Genomic DNA, 15091 nt, shown 5'->3' on the forward strand with positions numbered 1-15091 from the left:
AAATATTGCATATTATCATAAAGTAAAATAATTATTATGAACTCAAGAAACTACCAAGACAATATTAATTAAAGAATAAATTTGTCAGAACTTCTAACCATAATTTTGTTATGATAAAATGAAAATTTTGCATAACATCAAACTATAAAATATTATTTGTATAGCTTCTAGCTATAAAATTTCATAAAATTATTAGTTGACAATTTAGTTTGTAAAACTTTTGGTTATACCATAATTAGAAATTCTCTATATAGTTTATAGCTATACAAAATTAAAATATCAATATTTTCATGTTTATGCCTTAGGTACAAAAAATATGGCTTATATAGCTTTTGGCTATGTAAACATTTTTTGTATAGTTTCAACTATACATTCTATTTTATTATACCATAAATGTATAAATTTGTACATAACTTTAAGTTATAAAATATTCATTGTATATCTTCTGGCTATAAAATTTTGTTTTGTATAACTTCTGTTTACATAATATAATTAAAATAAATTTAAAAGTTAATATTTTTCATAGATTCGGGCTATGATTATTTTGTAAAAACAAGAAAATGTGCAAATTTGTGTATAACTTCAAGGTATGAACTTTCATTATGTAGATTCGTATATAACTTTAGGTTATAAACTATTTCTTTTATAGTTTCTGGCTATATAATATTGTTTGGTATAACTTTCAGTTATATCATATAATTAAAAATAGATCATTATGGATCATATACATAACTTCTGACCATGTATTTGTAATTTTGTAATTTACCCCCATAACTTCTGATTATAGGGATTGCATATATTTTTTTCCATAACTTCTAGTTATGATTATATATATATATATATATATATATATATATATATATAACTTCTAATTATTAAATACTTAAAATATCTATAATTATATGAAATATGATTCACCTAGCTTCTAGCTATGAAAAAAAGTAAATAAAAATTATAATAATACAATGCATACTACTTTTCATATTTCATTCGAAGAGAATAAGGCTACATACCTATAAGGAATTTTGTAGATGATTTTTTTTTTCTATCTCATGCATTCTTCTTTTTTTCTACATACTCATAGCATTGTGCTGATAATGTGTTGTGAAATAAAAGAATAAGGAGAAGAAAAGACAAGAGAATAAACAAATATATTCAAAGAAAAGTAGAATAGAATATAGGAAGAAAATGGAATGAATTTTCATTAAAGGTCTTACCCTTTTATAAGGAGTCACAAAGAGATATACATCAATATCAAAATCTTATATTTTATAACAAAAACAATATTATTTTTTGAGTATTTTTTGTTATTTTAAAATAAAAGAATTTTTTTTTTTTTTACATGAGTCAAATTTGGGTTAAATAGATGATAAAAATGACATATATTGTCCAATCTTCTCGTGGGAAAAAGATTGATTCTGAAATTTAAAATTTTCACCATTTCTATTATTTTCACTTGTTCTTTTTTAGGGTTATTTTAAGAAATAATTATACAAAACATGTAGAATGATTAAAATAAAATAGATATAAACATTATTTTTAAAACATATTTAAAAATATTAAAATAGATTAAAAACATTTTATGTTTACAAATATACTTTTATTCTATAAAAATCATATAATAGTTTTCAAAAACCGTTCTCAAAAACTATTTTTCATAATTACTTCAAAAAATAATTACCAAACATGCCCTAATAGCAACAAAAAACCTTTTTCGTTTTCTATTTTTAAAAATAAAAAACAAGGTACTTTAAGAAAATATCCTTTAATTGTTTTCTTTTGTTTTCACTTGTTTTTGGAGGGTTATTTTAAAAAATAATTATACAAACATAAAGAATGATTAAAAATAAAACACTAAATATTTTTAAAATATATTTAAAAACATTAAAAATAGGTTAAAAATATTTTAGGTTCCCAAATAGACTTTTGTTCTACAAAACATCAAAAAACAATTTTTAAAAATTATTCCCAAAAACTATTTTTCAAAATTATTTTCAAAAACAGTTATCAAACAAGACTTTAATCTCTCAGCTAACCCAGAGTATATCACTACATTTTACAAAAACTGATGCCAAGATCTAAGGAAATCGCAGTTCGGTCATGGCTTTTTTTTTTTTTTTTTTTTGAAATATTTGGTTAAAAAAATGAAATAATCTTCATATTGTGAATCTAATCTTCCCCATGTTTTCGATTGAAAAATAACTCATTTTTGACATAAATGTCCTTTACCGTTTCAAGTATTTACATATAAGTTTTCAAAAAAGAGGATTATTTTTACAAAAAAATAGTAAGATCATTTTTATTCGAATGAGACCAAAATAGGATGTAGGGTTAAATTTCAAATTTTGGGTTTTGAATGACTCTTTTAATCAAATAACTTATTTATTTATTTATTTATTTATTATGTTCCATCTCTAGGTGCATCCATTTTCATTTTCATATACTCATTTTGAGATTGTTACCTAGGGAGGGTATCTAAGCGGGTTTTCTGCTAATATGGGAAGAGTTTTGTCAGGTTTCTAAGGAGGATGAAGTGAAAGATGATCAACTGAAAACTAACTAAAGAATCAATAGGGCAACCTCAATGAACTCAGGTGAACTTGTTCTACAAAACTATTTTATGAGAAACCAAACATAATAGACACTTCAAAGAGTTCTCAGACACAAAGAGATTCAAGAAGACTAAGAATTGAAGTAGCATAGGAACTAGTACAAATGATTCCAGATATTGGTTTCGTTGAACAATAGAGGACTTTGAGAATGTGATAACAAACTAGAGGTGTCCATTGGGCCGGGCCGCCCATTTTGGCCTGTGGCCCGGCACAACCCAACATTGTAGTAGGCTAGGCCGACATGACCCAAAGAAGCGGGTCATGCTGGGCCTAAAGAAATAGCCTATCGGTCCATCATGCCGGCTCGACGTGCCGACCCACTTGGCCCTTTTAAATTTCACTTTTTACTTTTTATTACATATCAAATATCTATAATACCCCTTTCAATAATTATATAATGACTAGTTTGAAGGGTAAAAAAGTAAATCAATAACCATTTTTACTTTTTTCATGTCGAATGTCAAATCACTCACTATTATAATATTTATAATACCCTTCATTTTAATTTTTTTTCTTACACAATTCTCTATTCTCTCTCTTTATATTGTTTACAATTCTCTCTACTTTCTCTTTTCACAATTCTCTAAATTGAAATTCTCTCAAGTGATAAAAATATCTACTAACTCTACAAGTGCTAAAGATATCTACCAACTCTACAAGTGGTTATCATTCATAAGGTTGAGGTATTTATATTTAGTTATTTCATTTATTTATTTTAATTCTATATATTTAATTTAATTGTTTTCTTTCTTTTATCTTATTTTTTCCCTCTAAAATTAAAAATGGATCCTCATCACCTAGATATAGAAAACCATGACTTTGGTATTGATGCATGTAATGAATTTAATCCTTTTGAAGATGACAAGACTCCTATCTCATCTAGTGTCCCTCCCTCTAACCTTCCCCAACCCAATCCCATAGGCAAAAGACCTAGGGCTAGTAGATGCACATCTATAGTATGGAATTACTTCACTATAATAAATAGACAAAATACAAGAGGAGAGGTAGAAAATCTAGCAAAATGTAAGTATTGTCAAAAAAAACATATAGTTGCAAAGCTAGTGGTGACACAGGTCACCTTAAAAGACATGCCAAACAATGTACAAAAAAACATGGTGCACTAGACCCTAGACAATCCCAAATAAGTCAAAACAAAATCGGATCTAGTACATCTTCAATGACCCCCTTTATATACAATCAACAATTCCTAAGAGAAGGGTTAGCTAGAATGATAGCCAGTATGGGGCTTCCATTGACATTTGGAGAAGATCCTAGATTTGTACATTTCATGCAAAAGTATGCCCAACCAGCCTATCATAGAATTCCTAGGACTACTTCTCGTAATGATGTAATTAATTGTTACCTAAATGAAAAACAATTAGTAATTGAAGAATTTAAAAATCATAGTGGTATTGTATATGTGACCTCAGATCTATGGACTAATCAAAGTAATGAACCTTTTACATGTGTGACATCACATTGTACAGATTCAAATATGAAATTACAAAAGAAAATATTAGGTTTTCGTAAAATATTACTTTCTCATGATAGGCCTTCCATATATGATTCTTTGATAAGTGTTTTTAGAGAATATGAGATACAAAGCAAAATTTTTAGTATTACCTTTGATAATGCTTCAAATAATAAAAGTGTCATAAATTTATTTGTAAGAACAATTAGAGCTAATTGATAAAAATATCACTATGTTGCACTCTTTTTTCCTTCATTTAGGTTTTGTTCTACTAGGTTTTACTAGCAAGGTTTTTAATGAGGTAGGTGTAGTAGTCTAAAAAAATATTATACTCTTTTTCCTTCACTAGAGTTTATCCCATAGGGTTTTAGCTAGTAAGGTTTTAATGAGGCATATTCTTATGATCATCTAAGGGGGAGTGTTATAAAATATGAGATTTTGTACTACTATGGTAACTTGTGAATGATCATCTCTAGTAATGTATATCTCTTTGTGACTCCCTATAAAAGGATGAAACCTCTAATAAAAATTCATTTCATTTTCTTCCCACATTCATTTTACTTTTCTTTGAATATCTTTGTTTATTCTCTTGTCTTTTCTTCTCCTTATCCTTTTATTTCACAACAGTTTTAAATTTATTAAATGTTAAGGGCAAATGGGTAAATATAATGTGTATTAATTTAAATTCAAAATTATAATTTTGAAAATATAATATTAATATTATAGAACTTTCATTAAGTAATAAATAATTTTTTGTAGAAGTTAAACTATACCCTTTACAAAAAGTAATATTTTCGTGGTTTTCATTATTGACTTTTTGGCTTCTTAGAAACCAATAAAAATCTTAGCTTAATGCTCCCTTTAGTTTAAACCTAACTATCTTTTTTTCACTCTTTAATACGAGAAAATAATTTTTTGTATTATGGAAAACATGAAACAAAATCAAATATAATTAAAATTCATTAAAATTTTTGTTTTTTCAAATTATATAATCTTTATAGCTAAGAATTAAAATCGGTGAAATAAGTTTGAAGCAATATATAAAAATTATTTATTGACTTTAAATTTATTTTTTATTTTCCTTCATTGTTTTTTCTTTACTTTATATTTTCCTTCAAATTTTTTGAGAACCAAACATAACCTTGAAAGGAATATGATTTTCTAATATTTGGTTTTACTATAAAAAAAATAAAAAAGAAAATTAAATATAACCAAAACTAATTCAAAACTTATATATTTTTAAATTATTTAATTTTTATGCAGATAAGTTAAAATAAATGAAATGAATTTGAAGTAACATATAAAAATAATTTATTGACTTTAAATTTATTTTTATTTTCTTTCATATTTTTTTTCCTTCTAAATTTTCTCCCTATTTTCCTTGCCTCACATTTTCCCTCAAACTTTTCAAAACCAACTGTAGCCTAATTTTGTAGGTTAGTGACACTCTTAATTCCAAAGGTATGATCAATGAGTGAGTTTAATAATAATTTACATTTTTTAACATGAGATAGAAACAAATAATTAATCATAATTACTTCTTCCTTTTTTGGTCATGAAAATAAATAAATCCACTATTCATAGCTAAATGCCAACAAATCAAGAAATTATGTTATTAAATGCTTGGCAAAACGTATGTTTAGGAAATTTGAAATGACATTCAAAAAAGTTAAAGCTAAAACCAACTTAAACAAATCTAAATTTTGATTCTTATTTTGTCCCATTCAATTGACAATATATCGTACTTTTGGAGACTTTGTCTATGGATTCTTAATAGTAGGGATTTGGGGACATAGGGTAGGGCGTTAATGCGAAGTCCAATATTTGATGGTCAAATTTTTTTAAAGATGTTATAAAGTTTGATTTTAAAAATTATTATGATTCATCTTTCAATCGAATTTATAAATATTCTACTTCATAGTCTCTTTTCTTTAAAAAAAATATTGGAGTTTTTTTTAATAGAAAAAATTGGCATAGAATTAAAATAAATTTTAAAATTTTTTAGTACATGTAAAATAAAAAAAATGCAATTACACCTAATATATGGAATTTTGTGACAACTTGATATTTTTATTTTAAACTCCTGCAAATTAACTCTTCGTTTGTATATATATTTATTTTTTAAAATAATAATAATAATAATAATAATAATAATAATAATAACACCTTCTATGTAAAATACACAAAAAAAATTTTAAGTTATGTTAAAAATATAATGATTTTTTGAAAATTAAGGTATTAAGTACCCACCAGGGTAGTCTAGTTGGTCAGAGTGACCCAGTAAGTGGCACATAGTCCTAAGTTTGAATTCTGACACTAATGATATTTTGAATTTATCTGATACTAGTTGTTGCAAGACAGTCAATACCTCTGAGGTTTTGATCCCCATAGAGAGTCCTAAGAACTTAGTCATGGAAGGTTCCTTAGTTATCAAAAAGAAATAAAATTTGATGTATTAAATTTTTTTTTTTGCTTAAATTTTTTAAAATAATTTTTAAGGATATAAGATAAGTATATATTATTTTATAAGAATTTTTATTTTTGCATAAAATTTCCACTTTTAAAAATGGAAAAAGAAAATGTATCCAAAAGAAGTTAAATTAATTTTTTTTTCCATTTTTGAATATATGGAAAATAAAAAAGTATATTAAATTCCTTTAAAAAATAGAATATAAAAAAGTTGCAAGATATCCAATTTTTTATAATTAAAAACAGAAACTTTTATCAAATATAACTTCTTTTATATAAAAATCAAAACTAATATTTATGTTTTAAAAATATTTTCCAAAATTTTAAATTTTGAAAAAGTAAAAATGTTTTATTCTTTTAAATTTTAAAAAATAAAAATTATATTTACATTTATATAATTCATAATTTAAAATTTTTTTCTTTAAATTATTTTTAAAATTGTAAGACCTCAATGCTGCTTCAAAAAACATTATAAGTAATTTTTTTTTCAACTCTACAAGGAATTTTTATATTTTTAAAAGTATTTTTTAAAATTTGTCAAGTACCTTATTTTTGTTCAAAAACATTTTTTTAGGTCAAAAACACTTTTTAGAATAATAGATCCCATTTTCAATTTTTTTTTTTAAAAAAACGTTTTTATATTAAAACTAATTTCTAAAGCGAAAAAGACGTCCCCACAACCCATTCGGAAAGAAAATCCAAACCACAAGTCCATCAAGATGTCATTTTATTTGACCCATTCATTTTTTTTATATTTTTTTTTCCACACATTATTATGGTGGGAATCATATTAAGATTTGGTGGTTGGCTACAATCCATTGGACCCACATAACTTTGGACATTCCTACTCCCACCCTTCAATCATCTTATCATTTCACATTTTTATAAGTCTTTTTTTTCTAATTAAATAAAAATATCTTGAAAATTTATGAAATATTAGTTATAATAATGAAAGAAAATAATATAAAAAAATCATTATTATTATCAAATACAAACCTAACAATTCAAGATGTTTGGAATGTATGTAGATGATTTTCCGTTTGTTTATTATTATTATTTATTTTTTAAAGTAACTTATTTTTAGATTTTAAATAATTTAGTTTTTTTTTTACTTACTTATTACTTATTTCTTAATTTTTTTATTAAGTAAAAAATTAAAATATTTAACTTTTTCTTAATACTAAAAGTACTCACCCTCAATCTGTAAAATTAAAGTGAATTTGTTTTTTTTTACTTCTTAATACTTAATATAAATAAAATATTAAAAGAATAAATAACAAGATAAGTATATTTTAATCAAAATTATTATCAAACAAGTTCTTATTGTTCTTTTAGGGTTCATTTGAGAATGATTATAATTAAAATATTTTTTTTTTAACTTCTTAATATTTAATAGAAAAATAATAAAAGAATAAATAACTTAATGTTTTTCACTCACATAACTTCACAACCCACTCCCTACATTTGTTTTGCTCCTGTGATGATAAAAATGCAATTTTTTTGAATTTTTAAAAAATAAAATTAATGTGATAAATATGAGAAAAATTAAATAAAACCGATCTTATAATAAAAATCTCCCATAAATATTTCAAAATCAACAATAAATAGGATTAATTGACGATTAAGTGATTCTTTTTTGCCATATTTTTTAAGAATTCATGATTTTTGAAATATATATACACGATTGCATTTTATTTCTCCTTTTAAAGAAATATAAAAGAAAACATATTTTATAAATAAATAATTTTTATAAAAAAAAATTCAAGCAATAAATTATTTAAAATTTTCCTGACATGATAAAATAAATTGATTGAATAAAATATAATCTTCACAAATTCATATTATTATGAAAAAAAATTCAATTTTCTATAATATAATAAATTTTATTTTCATAAATAGTGAATATAAATTAATATTTTCTTTTTCTCTTTTTCCCTTAACATAAAATACATATTGTTCATTTTTTTTCTTTAACACAATATTGTTCATCAATAAGACTTATTTTAATAATTAAATTAATTTTAATTCAAATAAATCTATAATTATCTAAATAATTAATGATATCCATAAACTATTTAAGTAAATTTCATATGAATCTATATTTTTACCTACAAATATTGTTTTTTTAAATTTGTTTTTATTGAATATTTTTTATTTAACTATTTCATAATATATGGAAAATCTCAATATATTTGTTTAAGATGGAAAAGGATAAAAATGATAAAGCAAATAACAAATTTCTTGCCAAGTTTACTTCCTTTTAAAAACGAACGGTTAGGATTGCATGTTGGGATCCAATGATCGAAATCTCATGTTCGGTAGGTACCTTGGCATTTCCCAAAAAAACAAAATAATAATAATAATAATAATAGTTGACCTCGTTGACAGTCTGATCATCTGGTTCGTATCTCCTCCTTTCTCCCTCCCGCCGAGCCGCCGAAGCAGTTCCCCAAAACGACGTCGTTTCGATGCATAGCCCACCACCCGCTACTCAAACGACGACGGTGCAGAGTCCACCGGGCGCTTCTCCAAACGACGTCGTCGGAGTGCCCACTCCACCGTCTGGCCAGGTGTGTACGGGTATTTTTATTTAAATTTAAAAATATTTTAGAATGTTTTTTCAATCCAAGAAAAGGGTTTGTAAAAAAACTAAAATTAGGAAATTTATTTCCCAAGGTATTCATTAATTTTGGGTATTTTAGATTCCATAAAAATATAAATATTAATTAAAAAAATAAAATAATTTTTTTTTAAAATTATCCAACCTGTCATTCATTATAAATTTTCCAAACCTGTCCCCATTAAAGACAGACCAAAAAAGTTAAGGGCTAAGAAAACCTAAATAATTAGAAATTTTGATTCTTATTCATTGGCATGTTGCATTGAAGTTTCCATTTCTAAAAATAGAAAATAGAAAATAAAAAAATATATTCATATTTATTTATTTATTTCCATTTTTGAATGCATATAAATAAAATAAATAAAATTTCTATAACTAGGAATTATATCCCAACATGGAAATTAATTATTTACTTATAAATTATATTTACATTTATATAATTGATAATTTTTAAATTCGACATGCCTGAAATCCATTTTTTTTTATTTTCTTTTTTTCCTTTTTTAATTAAATAAAAAATCCTGAAAATTTATTAAGTATTACTTATAATAATGAGAAAAATTAATTAAAAAAATCATTAATATGAAATACCCTCTCCACTCATTTCCAGAGAGGACATGAAGTGAAGGTTTTCTCCAATTTCATTTTTATTTTTAAATAATAAAAAAATATTTAAATAATTTAATATTATATTAATTCAATAAAAAATCATAATAATGATGATTACATGTATGAATGGCTTCCATTACAAATTTTGTTACTATTATTTTCATAAGTTCATGTGCATCGTGACCCTCAAGCAAATGAGAATGAAGTCGCCATAGACTTTTTCCAAGAATTTTGAGAAGCACCTGGCGTAATCAGCAGTCCCACATGGGAAAAAGGATGAAAAAACGAACTATTTTATTCCCTGTCCTGAAGGAATGCCTGGAATCTTGAGCCGCACTCAAGAAAAGTAAAGGCTCAACTGGTGACTAATGACTCTCTCCTCCTCTCTCTTTTAAGGACAAGACATCAAGGGTTGAGCCTCCAATGATGGTGGAGCATATGTGCCATAACCCATAATGAATTTCACATGGTTTTCATGGTATTCTCGTGAATTTTTCAGATCTTTCTGCAATTTGCGCCTGACCCCTTTCATTTTCCTTTTGTCTCGATGTGTTTTGTCTGGTTTTTGGGGTGGATTTTTTTGTTTTCTGTGATATGGGCCCAGTTCATGTTTTTGGGTGATATTGGTCATTCATTGTTTGGACAAGGGGTAGGATTTTCAGTTTTGTCTTTGTTTTTGGGGTTATGAGAATGAGTCAAAACCCAATGTTTGTTTGCTGAGGACGTGGTGTTGAGTGCAGAGATTGAAGGAAGAGCCTATTGTAATGTGTTTTCTTCGATTTCTGGAATGAATTTCTTGTTTTCTGCGATGCCCAACTGCTCATTCACGGTTTGAGTAAGGTATTGGAATCGGTTTTGTGTGTTTTTTTAGCGTTGATTTGTGGGATCTTGTGCTTGTTTTTGTTTTTTGGTTCATCGAATTGAGTCAAAATTCCAGTTTTTTCTTTTGTTTGTATGATCTATTTCCTGGTTTTTGAGATTCCCAGTTCATGTTTTTGATCAGTACTGCTCATTCATTGTTTGAATTGATAAGGAATAGGAATCAATTATCTCTTTGTTTTTGTCTTTACTCTTTAGTTTATCAAAGTGGGTCTAAACCCTCTGTTCATTATGTTGAGTACTTGAAATTGAGTTCAGAAATTGAGAGAGGGAGTCTATTGCAATGTGTTTTCTCTGGTTGGCATGATCAATTTCATGTTTCCGGAGGAACCCAGTTTGTGTTTTTATTAATACCGCTCTTCCCCTTTTGGGATTGACAATCACATGATAAGGGAATGGATTTAATTTTGTCTTTGGTTTTTACTCATTGAGTTTATCAAAGTGGGTCTAAACCCAGTGTTCATTATGTTGAGAACTTGAAATTGAGTTAAGAAATTGAGGGAGGAATCTATTGAAATGTGTTTTCTTTGATTTGTATGATTAATTTCATATGAATATTGCTTATTCATTATTTGGATTGATGATTACATGATAAGGGATAGGATTGGTTTTCTCATTGTTTCTGTCGTTAGTTTAGAAAAGTGAATCAAAACTTGATGTTAATTGTGTTGAGAACTTGAATTTGAGTGCAGCAATTGAGGGAAGAGGTTCCTGCAATGGGGGAATGCAATGGTGTGGAATATGTGGGGGTGGGTGTGGGTGTGGGTGCGGGTGCTGATGAATTAGCTCCTCTCAGGGTGGATAACTTCAAGAAAGTTTCAGTTCTACCACTTGTTTTCCTTATCTTCTATGAGGTGTCTGGGGGCCCATTTGGCATTGAGGACAGTGTGGGGGCTGCTGGCCCTCTTCTAGCTCTGCTCGGATTTTTGATCTTTCCCTTTATATGGAGCATTCCTGAAGCGCTAATCACAGCTGAGATGGGGACCATGTTCCCTGAAAATGGTGGTTATGTGGTTTGGGTGTCATCGGCTTTGGGGCCTTATTGGGGGTTTCAGCAAGGGTGGATGAAATGGTTGAGTGGAGTTATTGACAATGCTTTATACCCAGTTCTGTTTCTGGACTATTTGGATTCCTCTGTCCCTGCTTTAAGTGGTGGTTTACCGAGAATTGCAGCGGTTTTGGCTTTGACTGTAGTTCTTACTTACATGAACTACAGGGGCTTAACCATTGTGGGATGGGCTGCTATTTTGCTGGGTGTGTTTTCAATCCTTCCTTTTGTGATCATGGGACTTGTGGCAATTCCAAAGTTGAAGCCCTCACGATGGTTGGTAGTGGAAAAGGATGTGGATTGGAATTTGTATTTGAACACACTCTTTTGGAATCTGAACTACTGGGATTCAATCAGTACTCTTGCAGGAGAGGTGGAAAACCCAAAAAGGACTCTTCCAAAGGCACTCTTTTATGCCTTGATCTTGGTCGTGCTCGGGTATTTCTTCCCTCTTTTAATTGGTACTGGTGCTATTCCTCTTGATCGTGAGGCTTGGACTGATGGGTATTTCTCAGATGTTGCTAAAATGATAGGGGGAGTCTGGTTGGGTTGGTGGATTACAGGGGCTGCTGCAGCGTCGAATCTGGGGATGTTTGTAGCTGAAATGAGCAGTGATTCCTTCCAACTTTTGGGGATGGCAGAGCGGGGAATGCTTCCCAGCATTTTGCCAAAAGGTCGCACTATGGCACCCCACTCATTGGAATTCTATTCTCAGCTTCTGGTGTGCTTTTGCTTTCATGGATGAGCTTTCAAGAAATCATAGCTGCAGAAAACTTCTTATATTGTTTTGGAATGATTTTGGAGTTCATTGCATTTGTTCGATTGAGGATTAAATACCCGGCTGCATCTCGCCCATACAAGATACCTCTTGGGACAGTTGGGTCTATTCTAATGTGTGTTCCTCCAACCATATTGATCTGCATTGTTCTGGCTCTTTCTTCACTCAAAGTCGCGGTTGTAAGTCTTATTGCTGTGATAATCGGCCTTGTGCTGCAGCCTTGCCTCAAATGCATAGAGAGAAAGAGATGGCTTAAATTCTCAGTGAGTTCTGATCTCCCTGATCTTCACTGTGAAAATCATGAGAATGTTGAACCGCTGGTGAATTAACATGCACAGACAATACCATTACTACAGCTCAAGTGCCAACACAGGATAGGCATACCAAAAAGTATAATTTGGAAGGGGGCTCCATGGACAACTAGGAGGTGCTATGGTGGCTTTGTATCTAGCTAAGTTATTTCCCTTCTTCGAATGCTGACTGGTATGCAGCCAACACATATGTATCATCTCTATTTTTAGAGTGATGAGAGATGGTTGTGATGATTGAATAATTAGAATCAAATACGAGTAGTAAAGTTGCATTGGTGTCTCCTTTAGTACTCATCTAAGAATTTGAAACCTATATATTTGTAACCTCCTGGAGAGGAGAAGTTCCTGGTGTTCATAAGGGATGACGCCTTTGAACTGGGTGGACAATACCTACTCACTGTCGACGGGTCATGATAATATTAGTTCTGATAGCTAAAGAAACTGGAAAACTACTAGATAGTTGTTGATTTCACACATTAGCTCACAACCCTTCATTTCCAACCATGATAATTGGTCTGCTTTGAGCCTTTTAAGCCTTGGTTCATTTGCTCTAAATTTAGACTAAGATTTTAGTCTACTGTGGAGGGAAGAAATCGAGTTTGAGTTCAAGACTCTGAACAATGAATTTTTCATAAATGATCATTTGTTGGCGCATTGTGAAACCAAAATGAATGATCATTTGTTCTACTTCCATGCTGCTTCAGCTCTCCCTTAGGCAGGTAAGATCTATCATCTAGTACCTCTGTCTGAAAACTCTGAAGTTTCTATCTTGTTTGGTTTCTTAGAAAATAGTTCTGTAGAACAAGTCCATATTTACAGTTGGGCTTAGCTTGATTCTTTTGTTATTTTTTCGGATATTATGTTTCACTCCATCTATTCATTTCCCAGAAAACAGAGAAAATTCTTCCCAGAAAAGTGAATCATAGATAGAAAACCCCTTTGAGAGGTCTTGGGTACTCTCCCCAGGGGAACAATCTCATAATGAAGACATGAAGATGAAAATAGGATCACTCTGAGGAAATGAAACAGAAAAAAATACCTGTCCAAACCGAAATTTTTGCGTGATTGCCTTGGATCTTGGTGTCGAATCTTAGAGAAAACAGTGATAAACTCTGGATTAGCTGAGAGATTAAGAGTGTAAAACTTAGATTGATGAAGTATGCCTGCTAGAATTGGAGGCTGTTTATAAAGGGTTTTGTAGTTTGAACATTTGACAATAATGAAAACTATGATGTTTTGGTTGATGTCTACGCATGACAAACTTGTCATTGAGCCTTTTTGGAATCTTTGATTATGTAAAAAGACAAGGAAGTATTATTAAGAAGCCGAGGAATTTACAAATTTGGGAATTATTTTCTTGCTAAAGACGATTGTCGAAGGGCATGGTTGTATCATCATGTTACAATGGTTGTAAAAATCAAATGAGCCATTTGAAATCCAAGTGTACATTTTCATGTAGGTGTTGAATTTTCCGGTAGTGAAAAAAAATCATCAATCAATGGGCGTCACGTATACATAATCACATCTCATTATTTGAAGCTCGGCACCATTTATATAATTTGTATTTTGGTTTTATTTATTTGTATCCTTATTCAACGACTTACATTTCATTATACATATTTAACAGTTTGGAGTTGGGAGTTTGATAATTTAGTAGGTAGACACCGCTTCGGTACCTTAGCATTTTTTTGTCATTGAACTAGCCATCCATCACATAAAAAAAGGTTATTGGATGATAATTCACTATTGAATAATGGATACCTAATTAAAATTAAGAATCGTATAAATAATTTGAAATTGTAAACATATTTCATTTATAAATTTAATAATGAGGATAAAATAAAATTTTATTAAATTATTAATATTTTTATCATTTATAAATTCATGAGGATAAAATTTAAATTTTATTTTATTTTATTTTATTTTTAATTTTTAATTTATTTTGATTTCAATAGTTACATATTCTTTCATTTTATTATCTTAAAAATTAAAATTTATATGGATATATATATTAAATAAAGATTAGAAAGAAGCCTAATGCCCTTTTTTTCCCCTCTTTTGCACATCAAGGCATTATTTTGAGGGAGAGAGAAAAAAAAAAGGAAAAAATTTACATTGATTACAAGAAAATGAATATAAATGGATTTCATCAAATTTAATTTAATTTACATTTATTCATATGTCATATAGAAAAAATAATACCACATCAATATTTGAATATGAACTATCATATGAAAATGAATTTAAACAACCTATATATATATATTTTAAAAGTGATTTATAATAACTTTATT

General features: G+C 28.3%; 1 pseudogene; it reads left to right on the forward strand.

The window, feature by feature from the left end:
• The first annotated feature begins 8968 nt into the window (after positions 1-8968).
• On the forward strand, positions 8969-13269 carry LOC117910117 (annotated as a pseudogene).
• The last annotated feature ends 1822 nt before the right edge of the window (positions 13270-15091 follow it).

Source organism: Vitis riparia, unplaced genomic scaffold (genome assembly GCF_004353265.1).
Source record: "Vitis riparia cultivar Riparia Gloire de Montpellier isolate 1030 unplaced genomic scaffold, EGFV_Vit.rip_1.0 scaffold611_pilon_pilon, whole genome shotgun sequence".
NCBI lineage: Eukaryota > Viridiplantae > Streptophyta > Magnoliopsida > Vitales > Vitaceae > Vitis > Vitis riparia.